The 11674-nt window shown below is 37.4% G+C and overlaps 1 pseudogene; it reads right to left on the reverse strand.

The window, feature by feature from the left end:
- Positions 1-340: 340 nt before the first annotated feature.
- LOC144612832 (protein Smaug homolog 2 pseudogene) lies at positions 341-1560 on the reverse strand (annotated as a pseudogene).
- Between the last annotated feature and the right edge of the window lie 10114 nt (positions 1561-11674).

The following is an 11674-nucleotide window of genomic DNA, read 5'->3' on the forward strand; positions in this document are numbered from 1 at the left end:
GTAGAGAATTACTAGCATGTATAGCTGAGCCAGCTCACCTTCTCACTGTCATGGAGAAGCCCTTTGGGGGTTAGCCCTCCCCCCCTCCACCACCACCCAGGGAAGCTGTGCGTGCGCTGGGCTGTGGGTCCCATCAGATGGTGGAGGTTTTGTCTGTCCCATCTGTGGTAGGAAAGAGAGGAAGGGAGGAAGATCAGGAACTGGTGGGAGGCCCAAGATAAGGTAGCCTGTCATCCCAGTCATGTCCTCCCTGGAGGCTGGGCTCCCCTGGGGACCCCTCAGGATCCTCTGAGTTGCTCAGTTCAGAAGTGGAAATGATCCTGGGTAGGTGGGAGCTGGGTCAGGGAAAGAGGAAATGCTCACCACCCAAGGTGTGTTCTATCATGCTCAGACAAAAAGACTTCAGAGTGATCAGGCCCAGGGACCATGAGAATGGCCTGGGGTGAGAAATGGACAGGGAGAGAATGGGTGCTCTGCACAGAGCTGCGGCTCTGGCTAGACATGTTGTTGCTGCCTCTGGAGTTGGCAAACCACAGGTTCTGTGGGCTCTGACTCCCAAGGCTGGGGCTAGTGTGGGCATGTCGGGGAAAGACGCCCCCAATGCCTGAAGGGCTCAGACGGCCCATCCTGCCAGGCGGGAAGGCCTGGGGAGGCATGGGGAACCACTGCTGGGTCCGACCCCCCCCCCCCCCCCCCCGCCATCCCCATCCACACAGACCCAGGTACAGGAAGTGAGTTGGAGCCGAAAGCCCAGCCTTTCTGCTGCTGGTAGTTCTGCATCTCTAATGCTGCTTTGTGTGGGACCATGCTGAGGAACTTCAGCACTTGCTGTTTCTAAGACAGCAGCTGTTTCTTCTGCATCTCCGTGAATGCCTCATGAGTCAGGCACTTTTCAGTGAGCTGGAGGTAACTGGTGATGTTCTCCTGGTCTGGTTGGGACACCAAGAGCCGGGTGCACACTTTGCCCATCACTGGTATAAACTGGCTGGGGATGTCTCCATTGCCAATGGGAGCCTTCGCTGGCTCACTGCCATCAGTGGGAGCTGGAGTATAGCTCTTTTTATTCTTGATAAAAACCCTCAACAAAGTAGGGATAGAGGGAACATACCTCAACATCATAAAGGCCATATACAAAAGACCCACAGCTAATACCATCCTCAATGGGGAAAAACTGAGAGTTTATCCTCTATGGTCGAAAACAAGGCAGGGATGTCCACTCTCACCACTGTTATTTAACATAGTCTTGAAATTCCTAGCCCCAGCAATGAGACAACAAAAAGAAATATAAGGCATGGATATATAAAGCATGGAAATATAAAGCATGGAAGAAGTCAAACTTGACTATTTGCAGATGACATGATACTCTATCTAGAGAACCCAAAAGACTCCACCAAAAACCAGCCAGAACTGGGGCACCTGCGTGGCTCAGTTGGATAAGCGTCCGACTTCGGCTCAGGCCATAATCTCATGGTTCGTTGGTTTGAGCCCCGCGTCAGGCTCTGTGTTGACCGCTCAGAGCCTGGATCTTGCTTCGTATTCTGTGTATCCCTCCATCTCTCTCTCTCTGCCCCTCTCTCTCAAAAATAAATAAACATTAAAAAAAAAAAAACCCATCCAGAACCGATATACGATTTTAGCAAAGTCATTGTACAGAAATCTGTTGCATTTCTATATACCAATAATGAAACAGCAGACAGAGACATCAAGGAATTGATCCCTTTTACAATTGTAATTACAATTACAATTCCAAAACCTATATAAGACATCTAGCAATAAACCTAACCAAAGAGGTAAAAGATCTATATACTCTGAAAACTATAGAAAACTTATGAAAGAGATTGAAGAGGACACAAATAAACGGAAAAACATTCCATGCTCATGGATTGGAAGAACAAACATTGTTAAAGTGTCTATACTACCCAAAGCAATCTACACATTTAATAAAATCCTTATCAAAATATCACCAGCATTTTTCACAGAGCTGGAGTAAACAATCCTAAAATTTATATGTAACCACAAAAGACCCCAAATAGAAAAAGCAATCTTGAAAAAGCAAAACAAAGCTGGAGGCATCACAATTCCGGACCTCAAGCTATATTACAAAGCTGAAGTGATCAAGACAGTACGGTACGGGCACAAAAACAAATACATAGGTCAGTGGGACATAATAGAAAATTCAGAAATGGACCCACAACTCTCTAGTCAACTAATCTTTGGCAAAGCAGGAAAGATTATCCAATGGAAAAAGGTCAGTCTCTTTAACAAATGGTGTTGGGAACAACTGGACAGCAACGTACAGAAGAATGAAACTGGATCACTTTCTTACACCATACGCAAAAATAGATTCAAAATGGTGAAACACCTAAATGTGAGACAGAAAATCATCAAAATCCTAGAGGAGAACACAGGCAGCAACTGCTTTGGCATCAGCCATAGCAACTTACTAGACATGTCTCTCCAGGCAAGGGCAATGAAAGCAAACATTAACTGTTGGGACTTCATCAAGATAAAAAGTTTCTGCACTTTCACTTTTTTTTTTTCAGAGAAAAAAAGTCAGAGAAAAGACAAATACCATATGATTTCACTTATACGTGGAATTTAAGAAACAAAATAGATGAAAATAGGGGAAAGGGAAAAAAAGAGACTTATCTATAGAGAACAAACTGAGTGTTGCTGGAGGGAAGGTGGGTGGAAGTGAATGATGGGTATTAAGGAGGGCACTTGTGCTGAGCACTGGGTGTTATATGTAAGTGATGAATAACTAAATTCTACTCCTGAAACTAACATTACACTATATGCTAAATAACTAGAATTTAAATAAAAACTTGAAACATTAAAAAAAAAGAATTTTTAAAGAGATTACGTCATTGATTTGTTCATAAAAATGATGAGGTTTGATATATTCAAAGGGTAGTTTATTTGGATGAGAATCTCACTTAAATTTATTTTTTCCATTTCTTTTAAAGATTTTTTTTGATGTTTATTTTTGAGAGAGACAGATAGAATGTGAGTGGGTTGGGGCAGAGAGACAGGGAGGCACAGAATCTGAAGCAGGCTGCAGGCTCCGAGCTGTCAGCACAGAGCCCAACGCGGGGCTCGAACTCATGAGCTGTGAGATCATGACCTGAGTTGAAGTTGGACGCTCAACCGACTGAGCCACCCAGGTGCCCCTATTTTCTCCATTTCTAAAAAAATGTTTATTTATTTATTTTGAGAGAGATAGAACTAGCAGGGGAGGTGCAGAGAGAGTGGGAGACAGATAATTCCAAGCAGGCTCTGCGTTGTCAGCGTGGAGCCCTATGAGGGCTTGAAATCACAAACTGTGAGATCATGACCTGAGCTGAAATCAAGAGTAGGTTGTTTAACTGAGCCACCCAGGACCCCCTATTTTTTCTATTTTTTTAAATAAAAAATTTTAAATGTTTACTTATTTATTTTGAAAGAAAGGGGGAACACAAGTGGGGAAGGGCAGAGAGAGAGAGAGAGAGAGGGAGAGAGGGAGAGAATCCCAAGCAGGCTCCATGCTCTCAGTGCAGAGCCCAATGTGGGGCTCCATCTCACAAACCATGAGATCATGACCTAAGCCAAAGTCGGATGCTTAACTAAGTGAGTTATCTAGGCGCCCCTATTTTTTCCATTTTTAATCTGCATGCTCTTTGGGTATTTTTCATAGCTTTTATAAACTTTTTCAAACGTACATTACAGAGAATAATCAATGAACCCTCAGCATACCATTTTCAGTAATTATCAAGCCATACTTTACTTGCTTTATCATTTCTTTTTCCTTTTGCTCTCCCACCCTCCCTTACTTCCTTTTATCCTTTTCTCACTTGTCTCAAGCATTTTAAGAAGATCATAGGTCATTTCAGTCCTATGTAATTTTCTATAGAATGTGGGCATTTTCACACCTAATAAAAAGAACATTAATTCCTCAGTATCATCAAAGACACAAATTTCTGTTCTCCTAAATATCATTTTTCAGTTGGTTTGTTCAAAGACAAGATCCAATAAAGCCCATAATGAAAACTAGTTGTCATGTTTATATAGTCTCAATTAAGTCAGAGAAATCCCCTTCCCACATTTTTCATATCATTGATTTATGAAAGATGAATTTTTTACTTTCATATATTCAAAATTTGTTACAAACAGAACTCCAAAGATTTGTACTTTAAGGAATATTTCCAGCTCTTAGTCTTTGCCAGTTTACAAAAAGCAGGAAGAATTTCAAAACACAATAACCAGTCTTATGGGGTGGGGATGTGGAGAGGGAATTACTCTGTTTCTATTAATTTATTTGGCTTCATGATATTAAGCAGAGAGGGAAATCTCATTTTTCAAGGAGAAACTAAACATTATTGAGTGCAGCATAAGTCATTCTGTCACATTTTCCTAGCTTATCACTATTAACCCTTCTTCCTTCTCTGGTTACTTCATTTTTACATCTATAAGGACCTCTGAAAATTAAAGGTTAAATGCAAATCAAGATAAATTGAGACTGAGATTTTCAGTTCCCTATCTTGCCTTCTTCCTTATGAACTAAATCCTGACTTGATGTGAGGCCAAAATGTATTTTCCAGACTTCCTTGAAGATAGAGGTAGTATTAAAATAGGTCTGGCCAATAAGAAGTAAGCACAGTTGGTTGTGAGGAGGAAGCAAGGAAACCTTTTAAAAAATGGAGACAAAACAGTTCACAGAGAAAGAAATAGAGATGGCCCTTAAATATATGAAAAAAATGCTCAAGTTAATCCATAATAATATAAACACAGATTAAAGCTATCCTGAGCTATCATTTCTCACTGTCAGATTGACATAAATCCAAAAAATTGAAAATGAACTCTTTTAGAGAGGTTTATGGGGAAACAGGTGATTTCATGAATGCAAAATGATACAACACCTGGGGGAAGATCTGGACAATACTAGCAAAATTACAGATAAATTTGCCATTCGATTGATACATCCCACTTCTTGAAATTTACACTTAAAACATACCAGCACAAATATGAAGTCACACATGCACAAGATGTGTGTGTGTGTGCATGCGTGCGTGTGTGTGTTAGCCTCTTCCTGAGTTTCTTAAATTATATTTGATTATTGAAGCAAAAATCATAACGTTATCTAATGTGGTGCACACTGTGTGTAAAGGAAATACATAAGATGACTCTTTTAAAAAGTGGAGAGGGCAAAGGGACCTAAATGAAATAAGGTTTCTGCATTTCCCATGAAGTGGTAAAACATTCATACCAGTAAGCTATGGTAACTTGCATATGTATATTCTAATAAAAGAACAAATACTAAGAAATCCATACAATGTAATATACTAAAAGAACCCTTCAAATCAATCAAGATGGAATCCTATGTGTCTAATTAATCCATAGGAAGGTAGGAAAAGACGAATGAGATACAGAGGAAACAAACAGAAAACAAATAATAAAATGATGCTTAAGCCCTTACATATCAATAATTACTTTAAATGTGAGTGGTTTAAATATATCATTAAAAGATTGGCAGTATGGATTAAAATTTTTTTTGATCTAGTGTGAGGAAAATGGGTGAAAGGGAGATGGAGATATAAGCTTCCAGTTATGGAATAAGTAAGTCAAGGGGATAAAAGGCACAGCACAGGAAGTATAGTCAGTTGTATTTCAATAGTGTTGTATGGTGACAGAAGGTAGCTATACTTGTGGTGAGCATAGCATAATGCATAGAGATGTTGAATCATTATGTTGTGCATGTGAAACTAATGTAACATTGTGTGTCAACTATACTAAAATAAAATAAAATAAAATTTGATCCAACAGTATGCTGCTTATAAGAAACTTACTTCAAATTCAAAGGCATACGCATAGGCTGAAACTGAAAGAGAAAGTAAAATGACCAAAAAAATATTTATTTATTTTGGTAAGCTTTTGCTAACATTATTTAGTGACATTTTGTTCGAAATTTTTATGGAGAGTGCAAATTCAAAATTGTTTTTATTTTCTGCCAAAGTCTTTGATCCATTTTTAAATTATTTTTTCCAGCTTTGTTGAGAGATAATTGATATATAATATTCTGTAAGGTTAATGTGTACAACATGATGATTTGCTATATGTATATGTCACAAAATGGCTGCCACGAGATGGTTAGCTAACACATCTATCACCTCACATAGTTACCATTTTTTTTTTTTGCATGTAGCAAGCATTTTTAAGATCTATTCTCTTAGCAACTTTCAAGTATACAATACAGTATTGTTAACTGTAGTCACCATGCTGTACATTACATCACCAGAACTTATTTATTTTATCAGTGAAAATTTGTACTCTTTGACCGCCTTCACCTACTTCCCTCATCACCTCCCCACTGGTCCCTGGAAAGCACCAATTTATTCTCCATTTCTAGAAGTCTGTTTTTTGTTTTTTGTTTGTTTGTTTTTTTTTTTTTTTTAGATTCCACATACAAGTGAGATCATATAGTATTTATCTTTCTCTGTCTGACTTAACTTACTTTGCATAACACATTCAAAGGTCATCCATGTTGTCACAATAGCAGAAGTTCCTTCTTTTTTATGGCTGAATAATATTCCATTGTGTATATATGCCACAGATTCTTTATCCATCATCCATTGATGGACACTTAAGTTGTTTCCATGTCTTGGCTTTTGTAAATAATGCTGCAGTGAACATAGTAGTGTAAATATCTCTTCAAGAAAGTGATTTCATTTCCTTCGGATATATACAAAGAAGTGGAATTGTTGGATGATATGATAGCTCTATTTTTAACTTTTTGAGGAACCTCCACAGTGTTTTTAAATTTTTTTTAACGTTTATTTTTGAGACAGAGAGAGACAGAGCATGAACGGGGGAGGGGCAGAGAGAGAGGGAGACACAGAATCGGAAGCAGGCTCCAGGCTCTGAGCCATCAGCCCAGAGCCGGACGTGGGGCTCGAACCCACAGACCGTGAGATCGTGACCTGAGCTGAAGTCGGACGTTTAACCGACTGAGCCACCCAGGCGCCCCCTCCATAGTGTTTTTATAGTGGCTGCACCAATTTATATTCCCATGAGCAGTGTACAAGTGTTCCCATTTTTGTAAATACATGTAGCACTTGTTATCTTTTTTTTTGATAATAGCTATTCTAACAGGTGCAAAGTTATAGCTCTTTGTGGTTTTGACTTACATTTCACTGATAATTAGTGATGTTGAGCACATTTTCATATACTTTTTGGCCACTGTATATCTTTCTTTTGGAAAAATGTCTGTTCAGGTCTTTTGTCCATTTTCAAATCAGATTTTTTTTTCTATTGAGATGAGTTCCATATATATTTTGTAATATTAACCCCTTATTAGATAGAAGGGTTTGTAAAGATTTTCTCCCATTATATAGGTTTCCTTTCCATGTTGTTAGTATTTTCTTTTACTGTGCAGAAGTTTTTTAGTTTGATGTATTCCCACTTGTTTATTTTTGCTTTCATTGCTTAGTTTTGGTGTCATATAAAAAAATTGTCAAGATCAATGTGAAAGACTTTGCTACCTATGTTTTCTTCTAGTTTTATGCTTTCAGGGCTTACATTAAAGTTTTAATCCATTTAAAGTTAACTTTTGTGAGTGATGTAAAAAAGAGGTTTAGTTTCATTGTTTTGAATGTGAATAGCCAGTTTTCCCAGCACCATGTATCAAAGAGACTATTTTTTCCCTAGTGAGTATTCTTAGCTACCTTGTCAAATATTAGTTGATTATAAATGCATTGGCTTATTTCTGGGTTCTCAGTTGTGTTCTATTGGTCTTTGTGTCTGTTTTTATCTCAGTATCTGGTTTTTGTTTACATTTTCTTGAACTGCCATATTTTTTTTGTTTTTATTTTTAATTCCAATTAGTTAACATATAGTTTTATGTTAGTTTCAGGTGTACAATATAGTGATTCAACACTTCCACATATCATCCTATGCTCATCATGACAAGTGCACTCCTTAATCCCCAACACCTATTTAACCTATCTTCTCACCCTCTCCTCTCTGGTAACTATCAGTTTATTCTCTATAATTAAGAGCCTGTTTCTTGATTTGTTTTTTTCTTTCTCCCTTTTTTTCCCTCCTTGGCTTGTTTTGTTTCTTAAATTCCACATATGAATGAAATCATATGGTATTTTTCTTTCTCTGACTGACTTATTTGGCTTAGCATTATACTCTCTAGCTCCAGCCACGTCATTGAAAATGGCAAGATTTCATTATTTTTTATGGCTGAATAATATTCCATTGTGTATACCACATCTTCTTTATCCATTCATCAATTGATGGACACGTGGGTTGCTTCCATATTTTGGCTATTGTGAATAATGCTGCCATAAATATATAGGTGTATGTATCATTTGAATTACTGTTCTTGTATTCTTTGGATAAATACCCAGTAGGGAGATTTCTAGATCATGAGGTAGTTCTATTTTTAACTTTTTGAGGAACCGCCATACTGTTTTCCAGTGTGGCTGTACCAGGTTACATTCCCATCAACAGGGCACAAGTGTTCCTTTTTTCTCCATAGCCTCGCCAAAACCGTTGCTTCCTGGGTTGTTGATTTTAGCCATTCTGACAAGTGTGAAGTGATATCGCATTGTAGTTTTGATTTGCATTTCCCTGATGATAAATGATGATGAACATCTTTTCAGGTGTCTTTTGGCAATCTGGATGTCTTCTGTGGAGAAATGTCTGTTCATGTCTCCTGCCCATTTTTAAGTTGGATTATTTGTTTTCTGGGTGTTGAGTTTGATAAGTTCTTTATATGTCAGTAACAGTTTGATTACTATAGCTTTATGATATAGCTTGAAATCAGGAAGCATAATGCCTCCAGCTTTGTTCTTCTCTCTGAAGATTTATGTGGATATTCAAGGCCTTCCTCCATACAAATTTAGGATTTTTTTTGATTTCTGTAAAAAAAAATTGCCATTAGAATTTTCTTAGGGATTGCATTGAGTCTATAGATGTAATAGATGGTTTAGGCAGTATAGACACTTTAACAATATTTTTCTGGTCCATGAGCATGAGTTATCTTTCCACTGATTTGTATCTTCTTTAATTTTTTTCATCAATGTCTTATAGTTTTCAGTGATCAGATTTTTTCATCTTCTTGGTTAAGTTTATTACTAAGTGTTTTATTATTTTTGATGCTATTGTGGATGGGATTGTTTTCCTTGTTTTTTCGGATTTTTCATTGTCAGTGTATAGTCTGACTAAATGTCAATTTTATCTTTTCAAAGAACCAACTCTTAACTCTCGTTAATCTTTTCTATTATTTTATTATTCTCTATCTCATTTATTTCTGCTCTAATGTTTAGTATTTCTTTCCTTATGCTAATTTTGGCTTAGTTTGTTCTTTTTATAGTGTCTTGAGGCACAGTGTTAGGTTGTTTGAGATCTTTTTCTTTTCTTTTTTTAAAGTAGTCTTCATGCCCAAGGTGGGGTTTGAAATCACAGTCTTGGGATCAGGATTTGGGAGGGGTGCCTGCGTGGCTCAGCTGGTTAAGCGTCTGACTTCAGCTGAGGTCATGATCTTGTGGTTCACGAGTTTGAGCCCTGTGTCAGGCTCTGTGCTGACAGCTCAGAGCCTGGAGCCTGCTTTGGGTTATGTGTCTCCTTCCCTCTCTGCCCCTTCCCCACTCATGCTCTGTCTCTCTTTTTCAAAAATAAATAAACATTAAAAAAAAAAAAGAGTTGGATGCTCTACTGACTGAGCCAGACAGGTGCTCCAAGATTTTCCTTTTCCTTAATGTAGGTATTTATAACTATAAACTTTTATCTTAGATTTGCTTTTGTTGCATCCCATAAGTTTTGGTATGTTGTGTTTTTATTTTTGTCTCAAGATATTTTTTAATCTCTTTTGATTTCTTCTTTGATCTACTGGTTGTTCAGGAATGTGTTGTTTAATATCAACATATTTGTGAATTTTCCAGCTTTCCTCCTGTTGTGATTTCTAGTTTCATACCATTGTGGTCAGAAAAGGTACTTCATGTAATTTTATCTTCTTAAATCTGTTGAGACTTGTTTTGTGACCTAATATATGGTCTATCCTAGAAGATGTTCCACTTGCACTTTGGAAAAATGTGTATTCTGCTGCTTTGGAATGAATGTTCTGTATATGTCTGCTAGGTCCATTTGGTCTATAGTGCTGTTCAAATCTGCAGTCTCCTTTTTGATTCTCTGTCTGATCTATCCATTGTTTAGAGTGGGGTGTTAAAGTCCCAACTATTACTGCATTGCTGTTTATTTCTCATTTTTGTTCAGTTAATATTTGCTATATATATTTAGGTGCACTGATGGGTACAAGAATATTTACAAATGTTATATCTTCTTTATGAATTGACCACTTTATCATTATATAGTGACCATCTTTGTCTTTTTTGACCATTTTAAAATTTTATTATTATTATTATTATTATTATTATTGTTATTATTATTATTTTTGAGAGAGAGAGGAGAGACAGAGTGCACATGTGTGCATGAGCAGGGCAGGGGGAGAGGGAGAGAGAATCTTAAGCAGGTCCCACACCCAGCATGGAGCCTGTTGAGTGGCTCAATCTCATGACCATGAGATCATGATCTAAGCTGATATCAAGAGTTGGATGCTCAACCAACTGAGCCACCCAGGCCCAGGCACCTCCTTTCCATTTTTTAACGTAAAGTCTCTTTTAGTAAAGTCTAGCTCTTCTTTTTTTTGGTCAATATTTGCTTGGAATAAATATCTTTTTTCCATCCCTTCACTGTAGCCTACATGTGACCTTAAAACTATAGTGAATCTCTTGTAGGCAACATATCATTGGATCTATTTTTCTTAATTCACTCATCCATTCTATGTTTTTTGATTAGAGAATTTAATCCGTTTATGTTAAAGTAATTATTGATAGTTAAGGACTTATTATTTCCATATTGTCAATTGTTTTCTGGCTGTTTTGTAGACCCTTTGTTCATTGCTTCCTCTCTTCTGTCTTCCTTTGTGATTTGATGAGTTTTGGTGGCAATATGCTTTGACTTCTTTGTCACAATGTTTTGTGTATCTAAGATAAGTTTTTTCTTTGTGGTTACCATGAGGCTTACATAAAATATACAATTATATTGTATTTTTTAAATTGATAGCAATAATTTGTAGAATGCATATTATGTGCCTGTGTTTTGCTACTTACTGGGGAAGGCAAAGTTGAATAAAAGAAAGCCCCCACCCATGAAAACCTGATAGTCTTTTGGGTTAGACAAATATTCTCTGGGCTGGTGAGTCCACGGTGAAAGGGCTTCTTGGAAAATTGGCCGAAATTAGCCATGTGGTAAAGAGGGGTGAATTTATTGGCCAGAGAGAATGCACATACAAAGGAAATGAGAAACAACATGTTTTGGCATTTCTGGAAGAAAGGGTTACATTTGAAGGTGGATGCGTTCTTACACTGGAGAAATGGAACAGTGACCAAGTATGGGAGGGTTTTGTTTATCTAACCAAGAAGCTTAGAGTTTATCCTGTAGCCAGTAGGAACCTATTGATAAACAGTAGCATAAACTTCAGATTTGCATTTTACCAAGAACAGTATGGAATAGGGGTTGCTTCCCTGGAGGTAGAGAGAAGAGTTAGAAGCTATGGCAATATTCTAGGTGACCAATGATAAAGACTCTGAAACAGGGTAGTAGCATTAGGGATGGAGGAATCAACACAAATTCA

The sequence above is a fragment of the Panthera onca genome, chromosome C2, assembly GCF_046562875.1.
Source record: "Panthera onca isolate mPanOnc1 chromosome C2, mPanOnc1 haplotype 2, whole genome shotgun sequence".
Classification (NCBI taxonomy): Eukaryota; Metazoa; Chordata; class Mammalia; order Carnivora; family Felidae; genus Panthera; species Panthera onca.